We start from the raw sequence: 12,500 nt of genomic DNA, 5'->3' as shown, positions 1-12,500 counted from the left end.
GGGGGCACAGCTCCCCAGAGGTGGAAGGACAAAATGGTGTTTGCTCCAGGAAAATGGAACAGGAACCTGTCCACACCAACCAGGCAGCAACTTTCCAGGTCACAACTCCTCCTTTTACTGGTACTGAATTACAGAAAAGTCCACAAACTAAATTCAACCAACAATAAAGATTTTGTGTACCCACCTGCCCAGCTGGTTCTACCCCCGGGGGAGTTGAAGTTCCTAACAAGTCCCCAGGGCTTTTTCACCACCACTGGAGCACAAGTCCAATGGGGAGCAGCTGAGGGAGCTGGAAAGGGGCTCAGCCTGGAGAAAAGTTGTGGCTCTGCACAATTCCTGACAGGAGGGGACAGCCAGGAAGGGTCAGACTCTGCTCCCAGGAGCAGGGACAGGATGAGAAGGAACAGCCTCGAGCTGTGGCAGGTGAAGCTCAGGTTGGATACTAGGAAAATTTCTTCATGGAAAGAGCTGTCCAGCCCTGGCACAGGCTGTGCAGGGTAGTGGTGAAGTCTCCATCCCTGGAGGGATCTGAAAGATGTGTAGATGTGGCACTTGGGGATGTGGGTCAGTGGTGGCCTTGGCAGTGCTGAGAGAACAATTGGAGTTGATCTCAGATGTCTTTTTCAGCCTAGAAAGTTCTATGATTCCATGACCTTTCAGTCTGGAGTGTTGCTTACCTTGACTCAAGTTTGAGGGCTTTCATAATAACCTCATTCTTGGGTACATACTGTGTCTGGGGACCAAAAAAAAGAGGCACATTCCCAAAGTTGGCCCCAAAACATCTGCCTTGAACATGTCCCTAAGGTGTCCCTGTTCTGTGCAGGACAGAGGTTGATGTGACACCCATTCCTACCCAAGAGACATCAGCTTGGACCAGATTGAATCCACTTCTGTAGCATGAGAAATTCATGGGTGAAGGTAGGAGCTGATGCAGAGTGAGCCATCTTACTGCCCCTTGCAGAAAGGATGTAAATTTAAGATTTTTGTTATTCCATACCCTTGTTGTGTCTGGGCAGTGGAGCACAAGCACCACTCATTCTTTCTTTTTTCTAGTGGATATTCCAGTAGGAACTCTGACACTCCAGAGCAAGTCACCATGAAAAATTAAAGGATGTCTTACATCTGACAGTGAAAATATTTATTCCATGTTCTAGACTGATGCACAACAATGTGTAAGACAAACCCTGCTGGTTCACCCTCCCCTCAGGATGCCCTGGCTGAAGCCTGTGTTTCAGAGGTGGGAAGACATTCTCTCCACAAGTTTCAAGCACAACAGAGTGGTAGGTCCAGTCTAACAAGCCCTGTAAAAGCTCTGTTGCACCACTGAGGGCTTCCTCCTGCTCTAGACCAGCTGTGCAGAAACATCTTCCTAAGAGGTGCATTTTTACTTTGATTTTGTTTTGGTTTAAATAACCTTTGAGGCCTCAGTTTGCCTCCTGTAAAGTCTGAGCCAAGTATTCCTGCAGGCTCAGTTACCCCACCTACAAAGAAAGAAAGAAATATCCCAAACTGCTTCAGTGTAGGATGTGAGAGATTCCCAATTCATGAGCAAACAAGGAGAAGTAAAAGAAACTTAGAAAAACCCTCTGTTTATATTGAAGCAAAACTTTTCTTGGACTTAAAACCTCTTTTTATGGCCTTGAATGGCCTAATGGGGGATTATCTTATTAGCTCTGGTGATGGGAGACGCAGAGGATACCTCACAGGTGACTTTATTTTATTATTTGACTCAGCTTTTTTTGGATGCAGATGTTGGTAACACAGGAATTGGAGGCCAACTTGGCTTTGAAAGAAATGCTGTGTTCTTGATCTCAGCACTTCATCGCTACAGAAGGTACACAAGAGAGCCTTGGAAATTTGGAAAGCCAGAGTTTGCCCTGCTGAAGCCACAGAAGCTCAGAATCAATGCTGGGGAAACCAAAGGGGATGCTGTGTGCATTTTTCATCACAAGGATGGGCACATCCCAGGGCACATGGCATCCAGGAGCAAGGGCTTGTCTCATCCTCTTGCTCACACAAGTTTCTTTCATCTCCAAAAAGCCCATGAGATCATGGCTGGAACCTGAACACTAAAAAGCTTCCAGCAGTGATAGTGCTTAAAGAATAAACTTCCAAAGAGCAGGTGGGGAGAATGGAAATGAGGCAAGGTTTCCTTCTAAGCCCTGATGTGATGGAAAGCATTGCCCTGCAACGTGTCTCCTTCCTGCAGCCTCCAAAGCAGAGCTGGAAATCATTTATCTGAACTCTCAGCAGCTGCTCAGCTCAGCCACGCTTGAACCTCTCACTTATTCTTTGCAAGCCATCTGTAAACAGCCAGGGAAAGGGCTTTTTGTTCTCACAAAACATTTGGGAAGTGCCTCTGTGTGCTAAATATCCAGAATTGTGCACGTACAAAAATCTGTTTGTTCTTCCATTGACAGAACCTCCCAAACATCATTCATAAATAGCAGCTGCCATGACTGTGTGCTTTGAGAACTGCTGAAAATGGTTTTTAATAGTTCCTATCTTCATGCTTACAGAAAGAAACATTCCAAAAACTAAGAGGAAATCTGTGAAATAAGGGATTTTTTTTTTGGTGCTTTGTACAGCTGCCAGATACTATGTGCAAAAAAAAAAAAAAAAGCAGCATAGTTTGAGGTTCCCTGTAAGGGTAATTCAAAGTTCATCTGCTTGTGGGGGCAATTTAACAAACTCTTAGCTACTGTCCAGATCCAACAAGTCCCCCTATGGCTGCACCTTTGTCCATGCCTGCTGAACCCAATTTAGCTGAACCCAATTTAGCAGTAGTGTGACTGACACAGCAGCCGTGGTGCCCATTCAGAAACCTGTGCCTGTTTCTGGAATCCAGTCATGTAGGACATCCCCTCTGCATTCCCTGCCACAGCAAGTGCCCACTGCAGCACCACTGAGAGTGCCAGGGGTGCTCCCAGCCCACCATTGCTGGGGAGTGGAGTGGTTTGAGTGATGAAAACCCAGAAATGCTGCAGAACAGACAAAAAAATCAGTTTATCCACGTTTGTGCCTCATTATTCCCTGCCTAGTGCAAAGATTCCCTTCTCCCCAGATTTTAGGGCGTGCTGCTCCACAGCCTCATCTCTTCTCATGCAAATAAGAGCTCCCTGTGCATGAATAAGCAAAGAAGTTTGTGTTTCCCTCCTGCTTTAGAGAATTCAGCCCGTCTGGAAGCAGAAATGATGTTACTTAGGTGATGGCACGGGGCAGGAGGAAGGAATAGCAATGGTGGTAGAGACGTGTCTGAAGCTGAAGGAATACATCCAAACTACTTCACCAGCACTTAAAATACTAATTAGCAAGTCAAGATGCATCAAGGACGGCAGTTCTAATTAAACAAATAATTTGTCTGCTGAGGCTGCAGGGCTTGTTGTAGTACAAGCAGTGCCTTTTCATGGCACCAGACAGGGAATCTGCATTCACGTCCACCCTCGCTCTCCTTCCAGTTCCCTCTAAGCCATGGGAGCAACTGTTTGCTTCCAGGATTTTCCACCTTTTTATGCAAGAAGGAGAAGGGAGGGGAGCTGCAGGTGGGCTTGGGCTGGAATCCAGCTGGGCTGTGCACCCTGAGGTGGCATCAGGATGTGGGGTCACTGCAAACAGGGAAGATGCACTTGAGACACAGCTCCTACCTGGCCCCACTGCTGCTGTGTTTCCTCTGAGGTGCCATTCACTGCCCCTCTGCATTTGCCTCATTTTCACAGAGGAGGTCAGCAAGGACAGCACTTTGCCTGATTTCCAGGCAGAGGACCTCATTTGGTGGCTCCTTCTTCCAATTTCCTTATCCTTGGGCCAGGGATGCCCACAGTGCACATCCCCAGTTGCTTGTCTTTACAGGAGACCCTTATGGTAATAAAATCCAGCATTTGGCACCTCTTATTGATGGGATGAATCCCTCCTGTCTCCTTTAGTGTGGTGGCACCAATCCAGTTCCTTTTTCCTGGTTTCCCTCTGAATGCTTCACACGACCTGGTGTTTGCCTGGTCAGGTCTGATCAGCTCTCCTGAGGGACATCTGAACAATGAACAGGCAGTTTCCAAGAGCAGGTCCTTCCTTCTCCTCACAAAGGTGAGGAAATGTGCAGGACACGCTGCCCCTGAGGCATCCCTGGCGCCATGGGAGCAAATCCAGAGGGTCTGGAATTGAGAGCACTCAGTTTGATGGTGGCACTTTGACACTGAGCTTGCAGTAGCCACCCTGCTCCAGGAGATGTTGCTGTGCTTTCAGCTAAAGGCCTGGAGGGGAAGCAAACAGAGCCTGGGGATTGCACAGAGTCAGGGAAAACATTCTAAGTGCTCTTGGAGCAAGTGAAGCTGGGCACTGTGACAGGATGAGCAAAAGCTGTGTTTGGGGCAGTTCTGCACTTCCCAGCAGTGGAGAGGAAGGAGGCATCTAGTAAAAAGCAGGTGGGTGTCGGCATCAAGGGTTGGGTCCCTGTTTTTAGGTTTCTTTCACATCTCAGACAGGTGCTGCTTTTCCATACTTGCTGGTCTGATGCCATGCAGGAGGCAGGGCCCTGCCTTAAATAAAAAATCCAGTTCTTCCCAATTTCCTTTTGACCTACAGCAGGAAAAACATCCCACTGCATGGCCAGCTAAGCACAACTCTCTAGAGAACAAAACAACAAAAGAGGCAAACACTTCACCATTTAGACAAGAATCTGCATCTTGTGACAGCACCAAGGCTGTGAGCAAGGAGGGCCAGAGAAGGGCCAGGGCTCAGGCAGCACTGAAGGAAGCACTGAAGTGCCAGAGGTCCTGGTTGGACTGGGATGCCAGCAGGATCAGCCAGCGTGGGGCCTTGGGGTTGGCTTGGGGCAGAGGCTTTGTGCTGTGCTGGGTCACCCCTCCCAGGATGCAGCTGGGAACAAGCTCATGCCAGGGCCTGCAGAGCCAGGACAGGCTTCTCTTCTCTTTGCAGGGTCACTCCTGTGCTTGTCTGCAAAGAGCAGCCACCCTACAAGCAGAAATAAGGGAGAACAGGAGCACTAAGGTTGTGTTTGTTCCCTATGTGCAGAAGGAACTGCAGCATGGCATTGCCAATACCCACCCAGAGCTGATGGCCGAGGTGTGCTGAGCCCACCTCAGCTCTGCTGGCAGCCAGGAGCACCCTGGTGACCTGTTTGGCTCACCCTGCTGTGTCCTCCCCATCCACCATCCACTCCTCCTTCCTGCAGGACATCCCTGCAGTGAGTGAGCACATCCCTGCAGTGAGGAGAACCTCAGAGCTTGGCCCTGCTGCAAGCACTGCCTCCAGCCCAGACACAGGGTGCCTGTTGGTAGAGCCATTTCCCTGAGCCATGGCTTCATCCAAACAGGAGCTATGGAAGGCAAAATCCCTGTGAGAGCAATGGAAAGAGTGTTTGGGGTTATTAAACTCCTCTGTTTGAGTCGTGCTCCCTGCCCCAAGGAAATTGGCATCTCATCAGGGACAAACACAGATGTTACAGCAAGAACTAAGGGATGATGATAACAGGCAGGGACACAGGGCTGCTCAGAGGGTTGAGTCAGCATCCATTTGCCCTCAGCAGCACAGGGGATAGGAATGCTGAAATAGCTCTTTGAGAGGCCAGCAGCCCTCCAGTGCCTAATCCCTGTAAAACTCCACTCCATCTGCACTGCTCCCAGGTGAGTGCATCCCTGCAGGGAGAGGGATCCAGGCTGTGAGGGTCCTCTTCATCCACCCACTTGTGTGCAGAGTTATGCCTATGTCCAGCCCAGAATCTGAGGAACTCACTGAATGCTGTTATTCTTAGCAAGGGTCTGAGTGTACAACAACTAATGACAAAAAGCCAATAGTGTCTAGACACAGGTCTGGTCACAGCAGCTCTCTGTTGTGCTCAGGAATGCTGTGGAGGGGACAGGATGTGTCAGGAGCACAAGATGCTGCTTTGTGCCCATGTAACTCCTTGCTGCAGGTGGGAGACAGTGCCTGAAAAATTCAGGGCACCTCCATGCTTTGCACAGAGCTTTGATCCCCAAATGGAAATCACTCCTTGAAGCTGAGCCTTGCTGCTGCTGCCTCCCTGTCCAGCCTCTAACCTTCCAGGTTTTACTAACAATATGTCAAAAATAGACTAGAAGTACAACTAGGATATGTCAAAAAGAATGGAGAGGAGGGAAAAATGTGCTAAGTTTTAAGTATTCTGTTTTTCTGACTGAAGGCAGCTGTGGGCACAAGGGATTGGATTCTGAGCAACACAGGTACTTGAAATCTCCATTTGCCATCACTTCTGCCCATCCTAATGTCTCCACCTGGGGACATGGACTGGTGCAGGAGGAGCAGCTGGCTCCAGAAGCATGGCATGAGAAAGATTAATGGAAATATATCCTTTGTGGTCACCTCTGTGTTGGCAAGCTCTGAAATATCAACTAGAAAAGCACAACATGGACATAGTGGTGGGCAAGCACGGGGTCAGGCAGTCTTGAGCAGCTAGGGTCCAGGTGGGTATCTGGACTGGAGAATTAATTTGAAAAGTGTTTGCATTCACTGAAGTGTCTCAGAGTTCCAAACAGCCTCAAGGATGCTGCAGAATTGCAGCTGGGGCTCCAGAGGCTCCCAGTCTGTCCTACACCAATTAGCTCTGCTGAAACAGCTCTGAGCAACCTGGTGTGGTGGAAAGTGTCCCTGCCCATGGCAGGGGGTTGGAATTAAATCATCTTTAAGGTCCTTTTCAAGCCAAGCCATTGCAGGATTCTATGAAACAGGGACTGTTTGATCTGTAGTGATGCTGAGGTCTCAGCTTGCATCAAATATTGCTTTTCCTAGCAGCACATGAGAGAGCAGGTGCCCCAGGCTCACCCCAGAAGGCATCTTTTTCCTTTCCATGAAAAAATGGAGCTGATCCATGCAAAAGCATGCAGGGGTTTCCAGGTGTGGCTACCCTGGCCCCACAGACAGGCAGCAGAGGTCTGAGGCAGAGCTGAGTTTACATCATGACATTTAACGTGCGTGAGCAAAAACAGGAGTTGAGCATCAGCTGTTAAGATTAGATCCCAACGTCAAAGAGTTTGGAATTAGAAGTACAGGCAAAAGGGAAAGCAGCTCTACCTCACAGCAAGCTCCTGTTTCATTCTTGAGACACTCTAATTGCTGCTATTTTTAATTGCATATTTATACCTCTGGCTATTTCTTTCCCTTTAACGAGACAGGAGTGAAATCAGCTTACAATATTTCTACGTCTTTTCATGAAGGTGTTGAAGGAACTGCCTGCTCATTTTTACTTTTTTAGGGCTGCAGAAAAAGGGAATTGATAATTGCCAAAGGGATGAAAAGTCAGAATTTCTTCCCAGCTGGGAGATTTCAGTGTGGGTAAGGGAAGGAGCCCAGGAAAAGGGGGAAAGGGGGTACAGGTCTGAACCCATGGCCACTTCTCCAAAACAGGCTCCAGCTGGCAGGAGAGTTCAGTGGGGAACTGTGGCCTTTGACAGAGCTGATGAAACAGCTTCAGGGCAGCTTGGGTTTAAAAACATCCTGGTGCTCCCAGGTCAGGGGGTTGGTGAGAAGGCTGGGACCAGTTTTCCTGTACCTGGAAGTTAAGTGGGAAGGCATGGCAAGAGAGGTGGTGCTGCCTCTCCTCATCTGTGGCTGGTCCAGATGTTCACCTCCCAGATGTTCACTTACCAACCTTCAGGGTGGATAAGGTGAGGGGAAGAAAGCAAGGCAGGAGGAAGCTCCCTCCATCTTGTAACTCTTAGTGCATGCAGGAGTAATGAAAAGGAATGAGGAAAAATACCCCAACCTAATATTTTAGCTTCCAAAATTTAATTTGTTCAACTAAAAATACAGAAAGTGCAAATTTTCACCATTTGTGCAAACAGTTGTAAATTTTGTTGAATCTTTTAAAGCTGACCTGTTACACTAGAGATGCCCAATTACATTCAGGAGGGCAGGCAGAGAGACAAGGAAGAAACCTATTTGAAGGGATGCCTTGGGGATAAAACACATTCTGGGGTGGCCTTTTTTGGGAATTGGCTAAGGCAGGCAGATAAAATACCCAGTGTGACCTGTAGAGTTGTAAAGTAAATGAATGAATGTGTTTGGGATTATTTGTAGTGGTTTTTGTGTGTTTGGGGTTTTTGTGTCTGTGTGGTTTTTGGGTTTTGTTTGTGCATGTGTGTTGGAGTTTTGTTAATGCCTTATAGGATCAGCACTTGAAGAAATAAACCTCAGAGGGGCTATTTGGGTACTGTAGAGCAATGCAAAAAGTTTTTCTAAGCCTGAAAATCCAGGAATAGCTTCACTGGAAGTTCTGGATGACCTGACAGTGGGCTCACTGCTCATCCTTCCCAAACCACTTTCTTCAAAGTCAGATGCCTCCAGTAACCTTCCTTCCCAAAGCAGGGAATCCCTGAGTAACTCCCCTTGTAAGATCCTCCAGACAGAGCACAAACCACTGACCCTGTGATCCTGGCAGTTTTCCCACTCTTTTAGCTGTCCACCCCAAAGTGGACACAAGAAAATTGAGGGACACTGCATCAAAGCGTGACTAAAGACAAGGCAAGTGCCATCCACTGCTTTCCCTCATCCACAGGTTCAGTCCCAGAATATCCAGAGCTGGAAGGGACCCACAAGGATCCTCAAAGCCCAGCCCCTGGCCCTGTACTCTCCCTGAGCACTGGGCAGCCTGGGATTAAAGGGAAAAGCACTTTTAGGTTGTAAGTCAGGCTGTCAAGAACCAGCTACAGAAGCTCCCAGCCAGAGGAGCCACTTGGAAGTTACAAAGAGCAAACTGAACTCAGGGTAACAAAAGCTGAACAACAACAAAAAGTGCCCCAAGATATAACAAACCCTACAAGCAGACAGCAAAACCCAAAGAAAACCTCACTCCCAGAAAAGCCTGCCTATATAAATAATTCACAAATGGTCAAGAAAACAAAACAGGGAACCACCTACTTCCCCAGACTGTCAGAAATGGAGGGAAAAGACAACAACAAAGCCAACAGCCATCCAAACAAACTTCCCCAAACCCAGGAACAATAACCCCCTCCCTCCCCAACCTGCTGAAAAGACCCACAGCAGTAATGTTCCCTGCTGAAAATCAATCCAGAAAAAAAAAAGAAAAAAAGAAAAAAAAAAAAAAGAACAAAATAAAGACAGAAGCCAAACAATAGTTTGTTGGTTTCTTGGAAATATTTATGAACAATATTCAGAGGAAATGTTCTCAAGGGGAAGTCACGTAACCGAGTGCAGAACTCAGGCAGAGATTGGGAAAACAGATGGATCTTGCTCTCCAGAGGGGATTTCTGATGCCTACCCAGTCCAAACCTCCATTCCTACCACACACATACATCAAGGCTCTGAGAAAGAACCACCTTGTCCCTTACTTACTGGCACTCCTGGTGAGACACAGAGCTGGCAAAGCTTTGATTTATCAGCCCCAGAACTCACTGATGCCAGCAGTCTTCCAGTTTTCAGAGGGTTTTCCAATCAATTTCCTTTTTTCAGCTGAAAATTTCAAATGTTCTTTAGCTAAATACCCATAAGATGATTTGCTGTTAATGGTCCTTGCAAGAGAGAATTTTGCACCAGAGGAGATTATTTTTGCATAGAAAGTAACAGACCACAAGACAGGTATCAGTAAAGCAATAGTGATGAATTCTGGTCCATGAAAAGATATCTTTGTCATTTAGCATCCATTTGAAGAAAATGTAATTAAGCACGGAGTTCATATGAAGATTTTAGTATTGTGTTGCTTTAATGTTTTGTTTGACCACAGGTAGGAAATAATTCTTCAGAGGATATCACATTAGAGCACCTCATCATAAAATCCATGTTCCTAATCAATACTGACATTGAAAACCTCACTGGGAGCTTCTGAACAAGCTGGGACCTTACTCCAAATGTCTACTGGGGAAATAATAAATGAACAAATTCCACTGAGGAATTTGCCTTTTCATCAGCCTCAATGAAGTCTCTGTTGACACCCACACAGCTTCCCATGTATTGCTAAGTAGTGGTGCATCTCCCAGCCACAGAAGACAATTTATTTGGAGGTCTAATTGCCATCTTTAGCACTTGTAATTGTCTCTTCCCCTGAATTTTGGCAGCTGAGGTGACGAGTGGCCACCCCCTGTTTGCATCCCCCTGGGGCAGTGCAGGTGAGACCCCCAGGGTGGTTTCACCCCCAATTGGGGCAGGACTGTGTTCCACTGCACAAACGTGGGCTGAGCTCCTCCTGCACTGCTCTGTGCCCACCAGGCTGAGCTTGCTCCTGGGTGTCTCCAATTGCTGCACCAGCAAAGCCCCAGCAATGATTGCTCAGCATCTCAGGGTGTCCTCCTGCCCCCACTCACAGCAAACAGGGGAAACACCTCTTCTTGTAGCTGTGCCTGGAAACCCTCTGCCGGTTCTCCTTAAAAAGTGGCTTCAGACAGGCCTCACCAGGCCTGGGGTCCTTGTCCCCTCATGTCCCTCCCCTGCAGGGTCCTGGGACACGTTCCATCTCCCAGAGTGAGAGATCTGCTTTCAGGACAGCCCAGCTCATGTGACACGGCTCCGGGCGCTTGTTTACAGTGAGCAAACCCAGCAGACCTGTTGGGACATTTATAATTGTGTCACCAGGCTATGTGAGCCCTGTCCCAGAGCAGGACAGGCTGTCCTCTGCCCTTCCCAGCCTCTGACCCACAGAACTTAACTGGAGGGTGATATCACTGCTTTGCCCCACTCTCCTTCAGCAAGAGAACAGCATGCTTGCATCTGCCACAAATGCACCAAGCAAACGTGCTGATTGTCAAGACAAATACAAGAAGTATTTGATTTGGGACTTTCAGCCTCAAGAAAGTCACATGATCTCCAAGGCAATTTCAATGAATTCCAGGCAAGTCTCCACATACACAGCCAGCCAGTACTCATCAATCTTAGGAGCCATTTAAAAGTTCTGCAAGTATAAAAATCTGATTTTATGAACATTTTAAATACACTGTATCCTGCATTAAGTTTCCAGGAGACGTTCCCACTATGTTAATAATCTTTTATCTCTAAGTAATTCTCATTTTTCATTCACAAGTTACAGTACTACTGAGTCTCTTACACTGCATTTTTCCTAAGTTCCCCAAGTGTCTAAGCCAGGGAAGAAGGGAAGGTCAAAAGAAAACAAGCAACTTGCTGAATGTCCCTAAAAAAAATAAAAAAAGGCAAGAAAATCCAGGTGTCTCCACATGGGCTCAGCACTCTTATAAACAGATTCATTTTACTGTCCTTCAAAGGTCAAAGCCAAAAGGAGATTGGAAGGAGACAATAAAAATACATATACAGAGAAAACTTTGCACCCCACACCTAGAGTTATGCAGATATTTAAAAAGACTGAATAAAACTCTCACTTGTTGACCATCAGAGCTCAGAGCTCTTGTGTTTTAGGAAACACAGATCCCTTCTAGGTGCCCCCACAAGACCTGGTGTTGTACAAGGGCTGAGAGCAGAAATATCCCACCCTCCTCTTGAGTAGTACCAAAATCATTTTTTTTGGCAAGATGCACAAGAACCAATCCTGTTGATGCTCGAGCATGGAGTCTCAGGCACCAGAGTCAAACCTTGGCCAGAAGGGCCACCAGAAATGAGCACATTTGAATGAACCTCAGCACCCCTGAAGCTTCCAAAGGATTGCCATCTTCCTGAAGAGTTTGTTTTCCTAAAGAAATAAGAAGTTTGACTCCTTTGCTAAGATAAAAACCCAGAGAACAAAAGCCAAAAGCCAGCTTTGAGTCAGAAATCTCCTGTAACTCCGTGCTGGAGAGATCCCAAGGGTCTGCAGATCCCTGCTCACATTGATACCTGAGGCACCTGTGAGGCAGCTCAGGAGCAGAGGGCAGGAGGAGAAACAGAGCACTTTCAAGACCCACCAGTCTGTGACATGGCAGCAGCCAAATTCTCCAACCTCCCCAGCAGCAGATGAGAGCTGGGAGAGCTCTCATCCCAGATGGTACACTCAGATGTGCCCTCCACAATCTCCTGAGTTCTCAAAAACTCCATGCAATTTTATTCTGAGCTTTTTCACACTTTAGGACAGGCTAACAGAGCTTCCATTATTTTACCTCCCTTCCATGCCCTTTCTCTGTGTCCCCTGACAGATTGGGAACACCTCCCATGCCAGGGAGCATTCCCAGCCACACTGAGCACCCACACTCAGCAGCAATGGGAGGCCACTGCACAAAGCCAGTACAGCTGCTTGAGTCAGAGCTTGGCTTTCTAGATGAAAGCTTCCCACAGGCTCTAATTCCACTCTCCTTGGCCCAGCTCCTTAGAACCTCACAGCCCAGCAAGGCTCATCCCTCCCCAAAAGCTTCAGGAATTTGTCAGAGGAGGGACCTGCTGCCGCTGGGAGCTTTTACAAGCCCTGGGTTGCAACACCCAGGGCAGCTCTGAAGGAGCTGATCCTCACAGCCTGATCCTCTTCCTAAAGCTGTTCCTAAAGCCCTGAGGAACACCACAGCTGAGTGCTGGGGAGCTTTCCCTCCGGGAGAAGGGAAAGGCAGCTCCTGGTCTTTGCT

This window comes from Agelaius phoeniceus, chromosome 8 (genome assembly GCF_051311805.1).
Source record: "Agelaius phoeniceus isolate bAgePho1 chromosome 8, bAgePho1.hap1, whole genome shotgun sequence".
Taxonomy (NCBI): domain Eukaryota; kingdom Metazoa; phylum Chordata; class Aves; order Passeriformes; family Icteridae; genus Agelaius; species Agelaius phoeniceus.
The sequence above is the reverse complement of the archived record's forward strand: the minus strand, read 5'-3'. Positions refer to the sequence as shown.